The sequence below is a fragment of the Giraffa tippelskirchi genome, chromosome 4 (assembly GCF_054371585.1).
Source record: "Giraffa tippelskirchi isolate mGirTip1 chromosome 4, T2T-mGirTip1v1.2.pri, whole genome shotgun sequence".
Taxonomy (NCBI): Eukaryota; Metazoa; Chordata; class Mammalia; order Artiodactyla; family Giraffidae; genus Giraffa; species Giraffa tippelskirchi.
This window is the reverse complement of record NC_137278.1, coordinates 119,376,154-119,394,302: the sequence shown is the minus strand read 5'-3', so window position 1 is coordinate 119,394,302 and position 18,149 is coordinate 119,376,154. Positions and strand designations below refer to the sequence as shown.

The 18,149-nt window shown below is 33.3% G+C and overlaps 1 long non-coding RNA gene across 1 annotated transcript; it reads right to left on the bottom strand.

Moving 5' to 3' along the window:
- Positions 1-1,632: 1,632 nt before the first annotated feature.
- On the bottom strand, positions 1,633-17,104 carry LOC145547141 (uncharacterized). The gene is made up of 3 exons (XR_014083572.1): positions 16,941-17,104; positions 1,986-2,243; positions 1,633-1,759 (listed from the first exon to the last, which is right to left on the bottom strand). It is a non-coding gene; the product is annotated as an uncharacterized LOC145547141 (long non-coding RNA).
- Between the last annotated feature and the right edge of the window lie 1,045 nt (positions 17,105-18,149).

The following is an 18,149-nucleotide window of genomic DNA, read 5'->3' as shown; positions in this document are numbered from 1 at the left end:
TGGGCTGGAATGAACATGTCAGCAGGTTCACATTCTCTCCAAAGTTTCTAGGAAAGAATCCAACCTCACCTCTTCCAAATTTTGGTGGCTGCCAGCTTTCCTTGAATTCTAGCCACATTTTTCCAATCATCAAGGACAGCATCTTCAAGTCTCTCTCTGCTTCATCCTCATTTCACCTTCTTCTCTGAGTGTATTCAATATTCCTCTCTCGTAAGGATATATTTAATTGCATGTAAGGCCCAACCAGAAAACCTAGGGTAATCTACTCATCTCAAGATCTTTAATTTAACTACATTTGCAAAGTCCCTTATTTTTTTGACATGTAATATCCATAGGTTCCCGGTTTTAAGACTTGGGTATCTTTGAGAGAGAATTTTTCTGGCTTATCAGACTGTATTTAGTAATTCAGTATGTATGTCTCTAATTCCTTGTCCTATATACGCATTTTGGTTTTTTTTCATTTAAAATATTTTTCCTATAATTTTAATATCTCAAATATCATTGAAAAAAATTTTTTAAAGATGAGTGGATTTTCAAAAAGTGTAAAAAGTTTTTACATGAAAAAATCTGGGACTGTGAAAGACAATTCATATTGATAAATTTGACACTCATAAGCAATTAATTCTTTTTGCTGAAATTTTGTAAAATGTTTTATTTTTTACCCTCTGGCATTGTGCCCCTTGATATCCCAAATGTCAGCAACTCCTAGTATATTCCAGATTCACAGTTCTTTCCTGAAAGTTGATTCTGGTGTTACTGCTAACTGACCTTGGGTTGGAAGTTAAAACACACCAACTGCTGCAGAGCCCACTTACTCTCACTTCTAGTCCCCATACCTCCCCGGTGTGGACCACTGTTGGTGTTGATTCCATTCTTCTGCAGTAGTGGCCTTCTATGCATATCCTGGGCTGCAATTCCAACTTATTCCTTTAGGTAGGTATCATATACTTGTTCTGTTTAGTGAGTCCAAAAATTAAATTCATTATTAGTCAAGATTGCAATTGCATTTATCTTTTAACATGCAACTTTTTCTGATTTGCTATAAGAAAGGGAATACTTTCAGCCCACCATGTTTCACAAAAGTGAATTATAATCTTACCACATATCAAGCACAGTCACATTACAGGACTTTCTTTAACCTGATTGTACCACGTATAACTTCACAACATCATTAATGTGATAGAAAAGGGAGGAAACTCAAATAATAGGGGTTTATAGAAGAGTTCACACTGGAGGAAACATTTGGGGTGGATCTTGAAAAATGAGAAGGCAGAGAATGTGAGAAAAGGTTTTACAGGAATAGCTAAGAGCATGTGTCAAGACAAAAAGAAATGTGTGAAATGGCTGTGTAGTCTGTGAAAGGTGAGATGTTTAATGTCATTGGAACACAGAGTGAGGTAAAGTGGCAGAAGTTGAAGTTGAGCAAATGAAATAGGATGATTTTTAAACTTAACTTTTGTCTATAATTCAGTTTAAAAAGTTATCAAATACATGTTATAAAGCAGCCATTTCCTTCACACTGCTTGCTGCCCTCACAGATTTATATTGAGATGTCAAGGACTTTGAAATTTACCATAAAAAAGGGAGAGAACCAAAATAGAGTCTTAATAACAGAAATAAAAACATACCAGATTTGGTTTTTAGCAAGCTGAATTTAATGACAGACTGAAAAGTAGTTTAAAGTAAGAAGAGGCTGGTGGTGTAAATAGGGAGAAGCAGGTACAGTCTGACCAAAGTTGTTAAGGTCTGAAGTGGCACTCTGTCAATGGGGATAAAAGTAAAGATTATTCTCCAGAGGTTACTAAAACGTTCTTCTTGTATGACGTAGTGTAGGGATTGGACAAACCTGAACTATCTAACTTGGATATATGGATGAATTGGAACCTCATTTACTTGGAATATATAAGAATATGTTTATTTTAGAAGAAACTTGGTAAGCAGAATCTAAGATAGCTTCCAAGATTTCTCATCCCTATTATACATACCCTGCATATTCCAAGGCACAATGAATAGGATGAATTTTATTCCTGTAACTAGGTTACAATAAATGGCACAGTTGACCTTGACATAGAGGGATTATCCAGGTCGATCTAATCTAAGTATACGAGCCCTTTAAAAGCAGAGAGCTTTTTCTGGTTGGTCACAGCAGAGGAAGTGAGAGATTCAATGAGCCATTGTTGGCTTCTAGATGGAGATGCCTTGTGACAAAGTTGTAGATGGGCTCCAGAAGCTATAGGTGGCCCCTGTAAACAGCAAGGGAAAGGGGAATTCAGTCACATAACTGCAAGGAACTGAAATTTTCTAATAATAAGAATGTGCTTGGAAACAAATTTTTTCCCCAGAGCCTTCAGAGAAATCAGCCCATCCAACATCTTAATACCAGCTTTGTGATACTCTTTGTGGTACTCTTTTAGTAGAGAACCTTGTTATATCATGCTAGACTTCTGACCTACAACAACTGAGTTAATAAATCAATGTTGTTTTAAACTGCAAAATTTGTGGCATTTTGATGCACAATAATAGAATATAAATAGAAAATTGAAACAGTGCATATATAAATCAATATAAAAATGATAAAATACATAAAGCAAAACTTTCAAGATAATAGAAAATGCTAAGCTGTTACATAGTAATTTAGAATTTTAATTAAGTTGAATGATTTTCCTCAAAAAATATACAAAGCAGTATCATATGGAAAACATGAACAGACTAGTCCAGTAACTATAGAAGAAGTTGATCACATTGCCAAAGTGCTATTCTTATCAAATACAGAATGAACTGATTTTAGATTAAATTTTAAAGCTTATAAAAACTTTCTATCTTTGGTATATTGATTATCTATAAAGAAAAACAGTATTTCCCAATCCATTCCCTGAGGCATGTATGAAAGAGGCGATAAGCTTTCTTAAAATCAATCACACATATCATATATTTCCATTATTAAAAATATAATCATACATGTTTACATTTTACATGTGAACTAAGTGTATTATTAATTACATTATTAATGTGTTAAATAATACACATTACTATTTGAAATATATAAAAAATTATGTTAAATATTTGAAAACGTCTTAAGCACAGTTTTAAGAACTGTATGACAGGGCAATATATAAAGAATCAAGGAGACATAGAAAAGAGAAGCACAACAAGGAGAGTATCAGATGAAACTCCAATTTACTCAGAGCAAGTTGATGAGGTGAGGGTAGGTAGCAATGGGTTCTGAGTATGAAGAGTGAGGTTGCAAGCACATTGAGTTTGTATGCAGTAACTAGAAGTTCAGGATTTATCCTTTGTCTTAGGTAGAGAGTATTTGAGTTTTCTAATCAGTAGAGAGACATGATAAGATATATTTCGCAGAAAGATAAGTATGCTAACATTATGAAGAATGGACCACAGGTAGAAGACAGTATCAAGGTGAAGCATGTGTTCTCAGTCATGTTCAACTCTTTGAGACCCCATAGACTGTCAGGATCCTCTGTCCATGGGATTTCCCAGACAAGAATACTGGAATGGGAGCCATTTCCTTCTCCAGGGGATCTTCCCAACCCAGGGATGGAACCCGTGTCTCCTGCAAGTCTTCTGCATTGCAGGTGGATGCTTTACCACTGAGCCACCAAGGAACCATCAGGATGAGTTAAGGTCCAAAAGAAAATAATGAATAAGTTGTTGACATACTATGGCAGTGGTAATGAGGATTAAGGGTAGAAATCATATTTATGAGAAATTTCTGATCAGGATTGACTACACGTGGAAGGGAAATGGACATTTTGTTAGATAGTTGAATTTATTTAGAAGATTTTAATGTATGGGCATGGACAAATGGTCCACTCCATTTGCATACACAAAAGACCATGCTCATATAGGGTTTTTCATAATTTGATTAGTTTTAGACTCATTGAACTTTAGATAACTTTGTCTAGAAGAATAAAGACATATGGGTTCACAGAAATATGGAGCAAGTTAATATATGTCAACTTATATCTGAAATAATCAGTGAAAAAAATTAGGCTTTAAAATTCTACTAATATTTTTGATGACTCTAATGCAAAAACTATCATATTTTATTATATGAGAAGACACATGAAAAACAATAAATATTTGTCATTTTCTGGTGACAAGGTTTTAGATGTAAATTATAAAAAAGTTTTGAATGTCTTGTCATTCAGTAGTACCTAGTATTATCATATGTAAAATACATAGCCAGTGAGAATTTTCTGTATGATTCAGAGAGCTCAACTTGGTGCTCTGTGACAATCTCAAGGGGTAGGATTGAGTGGGAGGTGGGAGGAAGGTTTAAGAGGAAGGGGATATATGTATACCTATGGCTGATTCATGTTGATGTATGGCAGAAACAAACATAACATTGTTAAAGCAATTATCCTCCAATTAAAATTAAATTTTTAAAAAAGGAAAAAAAATAGAATAACATCATAAGGTAAAAAATTATTGAAGAAATATATTTTTAAAGTTAGTTTTGAGATTCACCAAGAACGTACATTTCTACTTTCATAAATTTGAGTAAGATGGAGATGAGCAAAATATATTTTGGATTGACTTATTGGAGATATCAAACTCTTTAGACTAATTAGAAAGAAATTTTGGTAAGTCACATAGTAAGTTTAGGTATTTTGGTTCTTTTTTCTAACATATTTAAACTAACTGATTTTTAACTAGTTATTAAGACCTGCTATTTTTCCATGAGTATATTTTTGGTGGCTATTGTTAAATGTTTACAAATGTCAAATACAGACTATTAAACTGTATTAGTAGTATAGTACAACTCTAATAAGTCACAATGTTCCCATCCTAAGTGCTAATAATATTGGTAGCTCCTAAATATTATTTTATAGTTGACAATAAAGCATAAATAGTAATATTTGCATCACAAGCCCCAAAGTTTTTCATGACCTGCATAATGCTAAAACTTGAATTAGAGGAAATTGAAGTCATAAATGTAAGGATTTAGGAAATTCTAAAAACTAATGACTTAAATTCCCTTTAAAAAATGATATAGTATGATGAAAGAAGAGCAAAATCACCCTTGTGATGTTCTTCACCCAAATCCACAACCCCAGTCATATCATGAGAAAACATTAGATCAAATTTGATGGACATTTTTTAAAATCCTGGCCATTAATATTCAGGTGTCAGGTTTATGAAAGAAAGGGAAGTCCAAAATGTTACAGATGGAAAAAACTAAAGACATACGACCTCCAAATGCAATGGATTTTGATCCTGAATTGGATCCTGGAACAGAAAAAGAATGCTGGTAGAAAAACTGGGGAACCTGAATAAAATCTATAGTTTAGTTTAGGATTCTGCAGTCTATAGCCCATGGACCAGATCAGTCGAGTTGCTTGTTGTTAAAGTTTTAGTGAGGTTCAACCATATCTATTTCTTTATGTAATGTTTTCATAAAGGCTGCTTTCACACTTTAAGGGCAGAATTGATGACTTGGGGCCAAGACCATAGGGCCCACAAACCTAAAATAAAGACTAAGTGTCTGTTTACAGCAATGTTGACTTAACTTCTGGTTTAGTTAATAGTAGTATATCAATATTAGTTTCTTTAATTTGTATCAGGATTATATAAGATGTTACCATTAGAAGAATCTGGGTGAAGGGTATACAGGAATATTTGGTATTCTTTCAAACTCTTGTATGAATCTAAAATTATTTAAAAATAAATAACTTTAAAAAAGATGTAATTGCTTAGAGTTCTAGCTTTGGGGTCAGAGAGAACTAAATTTAAATCTCAGCTTTGCAACCTAATTGCTGTGTGATTTTCATCTCTAAAATTTGGGTAATAATAGTACCTATTTGCTTAAGGCACTTGCCAATATTAAATGTAATGATGTGCTTATGGCCACTGCATGTGATAAGCTCAATTCATGATAATTTGCATGTAATAACAATAGTTTTTCACAATACTATAAAGTGTAGTAATGACCTGGGAAAATATTATGCTTGCTCTAAAAAAAAAAATCAATTCTCGCAAGTCACTTATTTTCTATTTTTGCTCTACAAAACGGATTGTCTCAAAACTACTGGGATTGGTAGATATTTATGGAGGAAGAAAGCAATAATTTTCTGATGAAATCAAGAGACAGTATATCTGTTTTCATTTTGATGAAAGTTTCTGAACAACTGTGCTGCCCAGAATTAATAAATCATTCACTGAGGTTTAAACTAATTCCAGGAAAATAAATAAACAAAAGGAAGTAGATATTCAGAACATTTATATTTATCAGTGCTCAGAAGTGAATGATTTATTGGCCTTAATTATAAAATTCTTTAAGATTCATATAAAACAAAATTAACTGCTTAAAATAATACAATTTTAGAACTAATCAGGGTCTTACAAATCAATTAATTTAACTACCTAAGTCTTCTTATTTTTCAATATAGCACTTATTAAAAATCATGCAAATAGTGTCAATCTAGAATTTGTCTCACCGCACCCAAGCACATATGACTATATTTTATAAATTACATCTCAATTCTATGACTATGTCCCAACATTTAAAATAAAAATATGTGGAAATCTATCCTAAAATATTGTCATTTGGAGTATATTAATATTCTCATTGACCCATTTTATTCAGAAGAAGTTTAGAGAAGAATTTAACTTGTATATATGTTTAATGATAAATAGCTGTCCCTCAGAAATATTGTTATAATTTGCTCTTCCAAACATATTGAATGATTGAAAAAATAACCTTATAGACATTGTGGAGAACTCCTGTGAATTTTATGACTGACACAGAGTTGAATTAATTATATGTCCTCTTTGAGATTTGTAAACCTCTAGTATAATTGTCTACAATCTTCAGCGTTACTATCCAAGTGAAATAGTCACTTTTTGTGGCAGTTAGACTAAATCATTTCATGTCTCTTTAGATCTAAGAATAATTAAATGTGAAATATTGTTTTAGCATATTTTATGATATTAAATATTAAAAGTTATAAGGAATTTTTTCCATATCCTTTTTCACAGTGAATTTGAATCTACTTTGTGAGATCCTCTGCTCTTTACAGCTTTATTTCTCATTTTTTCCAATTTCTTTGTTCACTATGCTATTCACATATTTTGGAAGCTTAGATTCTAGATTGCTATGCTAAGACTTTTGAAAAAATTAAACCAGTGATCTCCAAAAAAGAAAACCAATTAGAAGTTACACCATGAAAGGTCTACCTCAAAATGGTGCTCTTCTGTGTGTTGGGAAAATACAAGTTCTTTAACATACCATGCTTCCATGAAGAAGTCAAAATTAACCTCAATGCCTTCCCAACACAGAGACTCAGAAAACCATTGCTATTAAAGCTGCCATAAGTTGTGATAATTTTGCTATTTCTGCATTTGAACTATTTTTCATATTATTATAATACAAATTCAGCTTTTTTGGAGGTGAGCCTGAAGACAGTGATATACTGTCTGCAGGATTTTGCAACTATAAACACCATTGCAACTCAGCATATTAAAAAATAAATATTCTGAGTCCAGTGTTAAGTGAACACTAGGACTATAAAGATAAACAGATGCCCCACTCACTTACAGTTCACAGACTGTATATGGATTTAACATGTCTTATTTTGTCCTTGAAAAACTTTTTTCGGCTATAGACCATGTCCCCATTTCACAGGTGAGGACATTTACACAAGATTAAGGTTGCTATTTTAAGTTACTTAGCTAGGATTTGCAATGTCTGAATGACTTTGAAGCCCATATTTAGAAATCACTCAAAATTTTTCTTGCAATTATATAATAAACATCCTCTCAGTCCGTGCAATACCAACTTACCATACTCTCACTCCAGCAAAAATATAATATTCTGTGGTAATGTAGAGGTCTTACTGTAATACTGTGAGATATAACTAACTTGGTTCCTAAAGGATGAGTGGAACTATTCCAAACCCTGGTAGAAAGTAATGAGTAAATCTACTCATATATTAATATATGTATTCATCTATCAAACATTATCTGTTGTCTACCATATGCCAGAGGATATTCTATACCTTAGGGATTCAAGGACAGCAGAACACATATCACCTATAAAGATATATTATTTTTTAATGAAAGAAAGCTTAAAATAGATATAGCTTAAGTCAGAGGGACTCTAACAATGGGATCAAACCTTTGATTGGTGGTCATATCTTTTAAAGGAATATATGAGTGTGTGTGTGTGTGTTTTAGTATGCTGTGTGTGTGTGTATATATATATATGTATATATGTATATATATACACATATATATATACACATCATATTTCAAGTTTGGACTTGATTCTAAAAGATAAAAAGCCAACTGAATATTTTAAGTAAGTCAGTGGAGAATTAGTTCATACAATATTCCAGTTTCATATCCATCACTGAAAAATTATGAGAAGCTAGACAAACAGGTAAAAATGGTTATCCCATCATTTTATCATTTTAGGTTAGAGTGATAATTGTCAGTTTACTCCTGCTGTAAGAGGAAAGATTTATTGAAAATGATCTACAGTTTTAAAGCACACTTTTTGAGATGTTATGAATTTTAGTCATATGTTTAAGCAATGGAATCTATGTATGTGTTAGTTTACTATTAAAGTTTAAATACAGTTAAAAATCTTCTCTGAATCTTTTATCCATATCAGCTCTGACTCTTTTCTCTTTATAGCTAGACTCTAAAAAAAAAAAATGCCTAATAATAACTGTCTATACATTCTCCCCTCCAAATCTTTACATGTTTATTGAGGAGACCTTTCAGCAGCATCTGATCCGGTGTTCCTTCTTGAACATGCTACTGGAATTTCTTCTTCTTTCACTGTATTCAGTGAAATGCAGTTTACTTCATGCTCAGTTTATTGTGCTCCTTCTTCATCTCCTTTGATGATTTCTCCCCATCTTCATGATCTGGAGAGTGAAGGGATCCTTTGCCTCTCTTTTCTCAACCCTCTTCCTGTACTTTCACTGGTTCTTTTGTATTGTCTGTACTTTTTTTCTCATCCTTGAGGGGGATGGGGATAACACCTGTTCATCTGTTCATTCATTATTTCAATAAATGTACATTGAGCACTTTTTCTATGCAACAATATTGCTACAAATGCACAAAGTCCTCCACTTCCTGAATATATGCTATGTATAAGAAATGTATTTAATAGATTATTAAATAAACAACTAAAACATATAGAATATCATATGAAGAATAGTGCTATGAGAAATTGAAATTGGAAAAGGAAATGCTGTGAAGGAGGTGTGGTAATTTTATTTGGATAACAAAGGAAAGTTTCATGAAGACGAGTACATGTTAGCGAAGACCTGAAAAAAGAAATGAGAGAGACTTCAGGTAGAAGAAGAAGTAAGTTTGAGGAATTTATGCGGGATAAAGAGGGCCATAAGGTATGTGAGAGTGGGGTAGGATGGTGAAAAGATGGTAAGATGAATATATCATGTCTTGACTGAGTTAAAATTGTAGTGTTTGAGTCAATAGTATTGTGTAAAAAATATAGATCAGAGATAGAGATGCTTAAAATTGAGTTTATGAAAGTGTCAAAATGATCCACAATGATAAAGTCTAGAGTATGATAGAAATATATCATTATCATACTAGACGATGATAATAGAAATGCAACTGAGTCAGAGTGGAGGAAAAGATCATCGGAGGAGAAAAGATCAAGACATTGAGATGCCAGAATAGTAAACAAATCATTTATGAAGATAAATCTCTGAGGATTATGACAAAATTAATGATGAAAGAAATGACCAGTCAGGTACTACATTCTTCAAAGACTGAGGAAAAGGCTGATGCTGAGAAAGATTGAAGGCAAAAGGTGAAGGGGGCTGCCAAGGATGAGATGGTGAGATAGCATCACCGACCCGATGGACATGAATATGAGCAAATTCCTGGAGATAGTGGAGGACAGAGGAGCCTGGTGTGCTGCAGTCCACAGGGTCGCAAAGAGTCCAACATGACTTAGTGACTGAACAACAGCAATGATGTGGAAGTTTATAGAAAAGAGAGTAAGATGGGCTGAACTAGGGTGAGACTGATGAGACACTCACCTCAAGTACCAAATTTAAAGGGGCACCAAAAGCCCAGTTAACACGATGAATAATACTTTCATGCTATACAGTTGACCCTTGAACAACATGGGTTCGAACTGCATGGGTCTACTTATATTCAACTGTTTTCGGTAAATATGTACTTCGGTACTATGCATTCAGAGACTGGTTGTCTCTGGATGTGGAACTGGTGATATGGAGAACAGACTGTAAAGTTATAAGTGGATTTTTGACTGTGAGAAGGATTGGCATATATAACCCCTAAGTTATTCAAGGGTCAACTGCATGTAATTTTTTTTATTTTTGCATGTTAAAATAGCAAAATTATTGCAGAAAATTCCATGGCATAAAAATTGTCAAAATTTTAAATGAAGACAGGATCATAGTAGGTAAGATATTCTTCTCATTTTGAGATTCAAAGATCATGCCTCTAAGTTCACTTCAGTTTAGTTCAGTCGCTCAGTCATGTCCGACTCTTTGCGACCCCATGAATCACAGCACACCAGGCCTCCCTGTCCATCACCAACTCCTGGAGTCTACTCAAACCCATGTCCATCGAGTCGGTGAGGCCATCCAGCCATCTTATCCTCTGTCGTCCCCTTCTCCTGCCCCCCAGCATTAGGGTCTTTTCCAATGAGTCAACTCTTCGCATGAGGTGGCCAAAGTATTGGAGTTTCAGACTTCTGTTAGAGATTTCTTCCCTGAATTACTCAAATGTGCATTCACCTTTCCATTTACACATTGGCTAACTAAAGGAAATCAACCCTGAATATTCATTGGAAAGACTGATGCTGAAACTGAAGCTCCAATACTTTGGCCACTTGCTGCAAAGAGCTGACTCATTGGAAGAGACCTTGATGCTGGGAAAGATTGAGGGTAGGAAGAGAAGGGGGCAACAGTTAGAGAGAACAAGATGGTTAGATGGCATCACCAAATCAATGGACATGGGTTTGAGCAAACTTCAGGAGATAGTGAAGGACAGGGAAGCCTGGCATGCTGCAGTCCATGGAGTCACAAAAAAGTCAGACACTACTTAGTGACTGAATAACAACAACAAGCATCTCCAACTTTTAGTGAACAAAAAAACATAGCTTCAGAGTACTCCTTCTCTCTTTCCTGATCCTTTTCCAGTCTTCCTCAACTCGATGACAGGAGATTTTGTTTTTCCTATTGGTCAGAAAAGAAAAGTTGTGAGGTCATTATTAAACTCCCTTTCCCTCAGAACTTCCTCACATCCATCAGCAAACTGTATAATCTCTTCCCTGCACATCTAGTTAGACTTCTCACCACTTTGCACTATCACCCTAGTTTATGCAAATAATACTTCTCAGTGGATTGTTGCAACAGCTTCTGACTGGCCTCCCTTCTTTCACCTGAGGCATCTTATCAGGTATTCTCTACACAAAGGTAGAGCTATCACTTTGTTATGAAGTCAGATCAGGTTGTAGGTCTGCCAAGACCTTCTAAAGCACTTCCATATCTCTCAGAGTAAAAGCTAAAACTCCTACATAGTTCCAAGCATTCATCCCAGCCCTCTGCAATATTGTCTCCTAAAAAATTTTCCCTCAGTCAGTGTGCCACAATGGAACTGGCCTCCAGCATTTTGTAACACATCATACGGCGTCTTTGCTCTTGCTGTTCCTTCAACCTCCATATGGCTCCCTGCCTCACATGCATTAGATTTCTCCCTAATGACTTTATTAGACCATAATCAGGCTTAACCAGTTCACCTAGATGGGTAAAAACCAGCATTGCCTCATCATTTCCTGCTCCCCATCAAAATCAAACATGTGCTCAGTCATTTGTGACTTTTTGCAACTCAAATCCCTCTTCATTTATTTGTATTGTTCTTATAACCAACAAAGAGCATACATATTGGATTACTGTCTCATAAGTACATGAGAACATGTTGTATGTCTGTTTCACATACTGCTATACTCTTTTGACAAGAACAGTGTCTGGAAATAGTATTTGCTCAGTAAATATTGTGAATAAATTAGCGTGTTAAAGGAATTAGTCAAAATTTACATATTTACCAAATATAATTAGATTGAATTTTAAACATATTTGGAATCTAACTTTTAATCTAACTTTTCCTACTTTCAAGTTTAAATCAGTTGACTGAAATATTTTGTTCTGAAAACACTTGTTTTACACCAGAATATATCACTATTTAAGATAAAGAGTAATAAAGTTAAAAGTTGTCTAAAAGTGGAGTTAACATATTTATACATTTCTTTTATACATTTTTCTATTATGATTAACATCTGATTTCTTTTCAAAAGTAACTTAAAATCAGTCAAGCAGATTATCCTGAAATGCTGTCCAGAATGGTCCAATTATTTTATAGCAAACTCTACACTATATTTCAGGTAAGTAAATTCAGTGTTGTCTCTGAAAACTTATCAGCTAAAATTACCATACAATACTGATCAGACATTTTTAACCTCAATCAAAAAGGCTCCAGGGTTCATAATCAGAATAATTTATTTTCTTATTTATGTAACCTAGATTGCTTTATTCCACTTTATAAATGGAGAAAAACAGCCTTCCAAGACAAATGTCATAATGTTGTAATTTCAGAAAAAATCATGATTTAGTAGACTTCTTCACTTTGTATACAGGTATAAGATGTTCCTGTTGAATATTTGATTTAGCATTTTAAAAATGAATAGCTTTAATTTATTCTTTCTTTGACCTTTGTATTGAACTCTCTTTGTACTCAGATTTCTATCTAATCTTAAGATGGTGAGATTTTTATCATCAAGTCTTGTTAAATTCGTAGACGGGAAGAACAAATGAGCAAAAAAGATAACCACTTGTGGAGAAATTCTAGCATATCTTTTGTCAAATAACACCTGTAAGACTCTCTCAAATTCTTTGTGTAAAACAGCAGGCCAGAGTCAACTGATTTCTCTATAAATCAGAAACAAAGGATAATGGTACTTAAGGGGGAAAAGAGTGACAAGAAAGAAAGAAAAAAGTGATATTTTTACAGGCCTATATAAACACAGTTATCTTGTATGAGAAAAGAAAATGAATTATAAAAATCTTATCATCTGTATTTTCCTCTTTCCTTCTCATCCTCTTCCTCAGTTTCTCCGTTCTTCTCCCTTTCCTTCTCCTCCTCCTTTTAACTTAGAACCTACCTTACCTATTACACCTAGGACAGACAAATGGATTGGATGTATATACATCTCAGGAGAACATGGTTGAGGAGCTGTGTACATTTGTTAAAACACTCTATTTTAATATAGATGCATTTGTCTCACTTCAGAGATTCTGCCTAATTTTAAACTCGAGTAAATTAAATAGCAGCTTACCCAAAAAATTAAACATTTCTCTATCCAAATGGTAAAGCTGTTTTACTATTTATATGTTACATGTTGACTTTTTTCTCTTCGATTTTATATGCATTAGTAACTATGTGATTTTGCAGCCTGTGGTTTGGAATTGCCATCACAACCTCTCAGGTTTTGTGTTCCCTAAAGGGGTCTGATATCTGGAGTGGTAGTGAATTCTGCTTTTCCTGTGGATAGTTTCTCTTCCCCTCCAAAACTGATTACAGTTTAGAATATTCTATGGAACTTTCATCACTATTCTAGAATTTGACTGGTACACAAATCAGGTATAATACTCTTCCTCATCACACAATGAACATTTTTGGAAAACAAATTATACTTCACCCACTTCTATATTTCTCCCATACCTGTGTACATAAGGAAAATTCACAAAGATCTTTAGATGTTAGGTTAAGTAACAGAGACCAAAAAATTGAAGATGCATTCTGATAAGTACTATTCTAGTTGTTTTACATATGCCATAGCACTGAATCAATAAGATACCTCTATGATAAAGCAATTATTTTCTATTATCCCTATTATTGCTAATAGATATTCTATTTGTTTTTTTTTTTTTTTACTGTAGGGGAAGATTTATTCCCTGGAAAGGCAGTAGATCCAGGAGTATTCCACTAAACTTTTTTTTTTTTTATAAATTTATTTACTTTAGTTGGGGGCTAATTACTTTACAATATTGTAATAGTTTTTGCCATACATTGACATGAATCAGCCATGGGTTTATCCCTATTATTGCTAATAGATATTCGATTTGTTTTACATGTGATCATATGATCAAGCAATTATTATTGTTTCTGTTATCTTAATTGTTTTAAATGAAAAAATAAAATGTTAAAATGGGTTGAAACAAATTTTGTTGGACTAAATCCTGGCATATCACAGTATCAAGTTGATTGCCTTCAAAATACCTAGATTGTTGCAATCATTTGGCCCTTTGCTCATCCAGCAAATACTTTACATCTTTCATTTCCTAAGATATTGAAAATTCAGAGAGGAAGACTTCAAGGACACATTGAATTTAATCATGACAAGCATACAAAATACCATAATACAAAGCAAAGGTAACTTGGCACCATAAAATTTAGATATAAAAGTTGAGCCAGGATAAATGGACTTCTCACCAATCAGCATTTTCCTGCACAAATTCATACTGAATATGATTCCTAAATTCTTTTTCTAAGCATGTCATATTCCTGCTCCAAAAAAGCTTTAGTGGTTCAACATTTCTTACTGTTCTATGCTTGGACTGTACCGATTTTTTCAGCTCTACTACTTATCAGTTTAACAAATATTTTTAAATTATTTAAATTTATTTTATTGAAGTATAGTTGATTTACAGTGTTGTGTTATTTTCTACTGTACAGCAGAATGATTCATATTCTTTTCCATATTCTTTTCCATTATGGTTTATCATAGGATATCTAATATAGTTCCCTGTGCTATACAGCAGGACCTTGTGTTTATGCATTCTATATATGACAGTTGGCATCTATTAATCTCAAGCTCCCAATCCATGCCTCCCTCTCTCCCCTCCCCATGCCTCCCTCTCTCCCCTCCCCCATGGCAACCACAGATCTGTCCTCTATGTCTGTAAGTCTATTTCTGTTTCATATGTAAGTTCATCTGTGTCATATTTTAGATTGCAAATATAAGTGATATATGGGATATGTCTTTCTCTTCCTGACTTACTTCACTTAACATGATGGTCTCTAAGTCCATCCATGTTTTTTGCAAATGGCATTATTGTATTATTTTTCATACCTGAAAAATATACATATATTTACATATACATATATACATACATGTATACAAAAATATACATATAAACATATATACATTCCATTATGTATATATGTTTAACATCTTCTTTATCCATTCATCTGTTGATGGTAATCTAGGTTGTTTCCATGTCTTGACTGTTATAAATAGTGCTTTTATGAATATTGGGGTACATGTATCTTTTTGAATTAGAGTTTTCTATGAATATATGTGTAGGAGTGAGATTGAAGGATCATATGGCAGCTCTAGTTTTAGTTTTTTAGGAACCTCAATACTGTTTTCCATAGTGGCTGTACCAGCTTACAACTTATATTCCAACAAAATAGGAGGGTTCCCTTTTAGGAGAAATGTCTGTTTAGGTCTTTTGCTCATTTTTCAATTGGATTTTTTTTTTTTTTTTGCTATTAAGTTGTATGAGCTGTTTGTATATTTTGTAAATTAAGTGTTGGTCTGTCATATCATTTGCAAGTATATTCTCCCAGTTTATAGGTTGTCTTTTCATTAGTTTATGGTTTCCTTTGCTGTACAGAAGCTTGTAAGTTTGATTAGGTCCCAACTGTTTCTTTTTGCTTTTACCTCTATTGCTTTGAGAGACTGACCTAAAGAAAATATTATACAATTTATGTCAGAGAATGTTTTACTCATGTTCTCTTCAAAGAGTTTTATAGTGTCATATAACATTTAAGTCTTTAAATTATTTTGAATTTATTTTTGTGTATGGTGTGAGGATGTGTTTTAACTTCATTGATTCATCTCATTCAACAAATATTTTAGACTAACAGTCTTTAAAATGTTTACTAGGCACTCTTAGCAAAAGAAAAACATAGCCCCTTACTCTCCAATATGCGTATGTTTCTATTTACTATTAAATATGTACTGCTATCATTAATTAGTAATTTTGCTCACAATATATTCTTTGAGTGAAGTTAAGCATAGTTGACATAATCTGCATTTCAAATAGTCATAGATAATTTTGATTATATTGCTGTCATTTTTAAACATTGTAGAACACTTTTTAAAATATTTTCTTTATTTCACTTTTAAGTTTACAAAGTTTCCAGAACAGTGACAGTATCTTATTTTATTTAAAATGCAAAATAATGTAGAGGAATAATCCTATAGTTACATATCGAACTTTATCTCAATTTGACCAATTAATTCTTCCCTTAACAATAGAAAATAATTATCTGATTGTGACTCATTTTTATATTTTGAAAGTTTATTCTAAAAACTGCATTCTTATAATAAGCTAGAAGTATTAGAAAAGAATGGAGTGACCTACAAAAAGAGCAATCTAAAACTATATATACAAAAATATATATATTATATATAATCTATATTATATTATAACATAATATAAGCTTATGTTCCTTATAGAAAAAAAAAAGAAGTGTGACAAAGCCATGAATAAAATGTTAAAGTAAAAGGAAAGGAACAAGACAGAGCTGTAGTAAAATTAAACAGACAACAAAAAAAAGAAAGAAAAAAATGAATAGTATTAAAGTCTTTCCTTAGAAATCATTTGCATCCATTTAAGTTTTCTAAAGTCTGAGACATCTGAGACATCAGCTAGTCCAACATTTCTATTTTATGGTTGAGGAAATTTGTTTTCTTTGGGGGCAAATTATGCTCAGAGAATGAGATTATTTTCGCCAATATTTTATTTAAAACAGGTTCACTGCAGGAATTATAATAATTTCATAAGACAATAGCGTACAGAATAATGTCTTTTTTAATAGGCTAATACAAAATAACATACCTCAATCCAATTGATACATCAGTTACACTGTTGTTCAAGGAAAGGGCAAATAAAAGGAATGAAGTCCAAATGTAGTTGTGGTGTATGGCTTTATCAGTTGGTTCTTGGGAGAGTCAGCTTAGCCAATCAAGAGCTGACAGTCCGATTGCTGGAGCAAAGGAGAAAGTTCCTTGTTGCTAGAGCATGTTGCTAGGAGACAAGGACACTAGTGTTGACCAATAAAATGATCTCTTTGGGGTTGCTGCATGGTTTGTTACCACTGCAGAGCAGGAACTATTGCCCCAAAGCTTTGTAGAGCTATTTAGATTAGTAAAGAGTCACCTTGCTCAGATCCAGCACTTCAAGATAGTCTTCACAAACTTGGATTTTATAGTCTAAATGTCTCCTCCCCATAGTTGCTTCTCCATGTGTTCTTATTGACAAACCCCCAGTGGCACCTCTCAGCCTCCTAGCTACTGAATGCTTATCAGCAATCACAGATGTTAATGTAGACATCTTGATACAACAATTTCACTTTTATAACAAAAACAACTTTACCTATAAAAACAAGTTTATTTATGTCGTAACCAAGCAGATTCGGGCTCATATCAAATCACTACACAACAAAATGTAGGAAGAAGCTGGATGCGTGCATTGTCCAAGGTCTGATTTCCGAAGTCAAGTATAGAAACCCAAATCTAGGTGTCCTGAAGGCCATTTCCATGTTCTCCACCATACCCACAGCCCTGCATTGCAGTGCAAAGCCCAAGAACAAAAAATGCAGAGCACAAAGTAAAATAGGACAAAAGCCAAATAAATCAGGAAACAGATAAGAATAAAAATTGAAATGTTGGTAAATCAGTGGTTCTCAACCAGGGGTGATTTTGCCCCTAGGGGATACTTGGTGATTCCTGGAGGCCTTATTTTGATAGTCACAATTTCAAGAGTAGGGATACGACAGGATTCTAGTGAGTAGATTTTAGGAATGTTCCTAAATACCTAAAATATCCAAGCCAAACTTCACAGCAAAAAAATTATCTGCAACAGAATGCCAATAATACATCAGTGAAGAAACTTTAAAGGTTTAAAATCCTAATAATTACAGAATGACTGAGATAATGAGAATGAGAGAGAGAGTAGGAATTAAAGCTAAGAATAACAGAGTAAAAACAACATAGAGACACAAATATAAATGTCAGTAGTAGAAAAAGTAGAAAATGATGCATAACA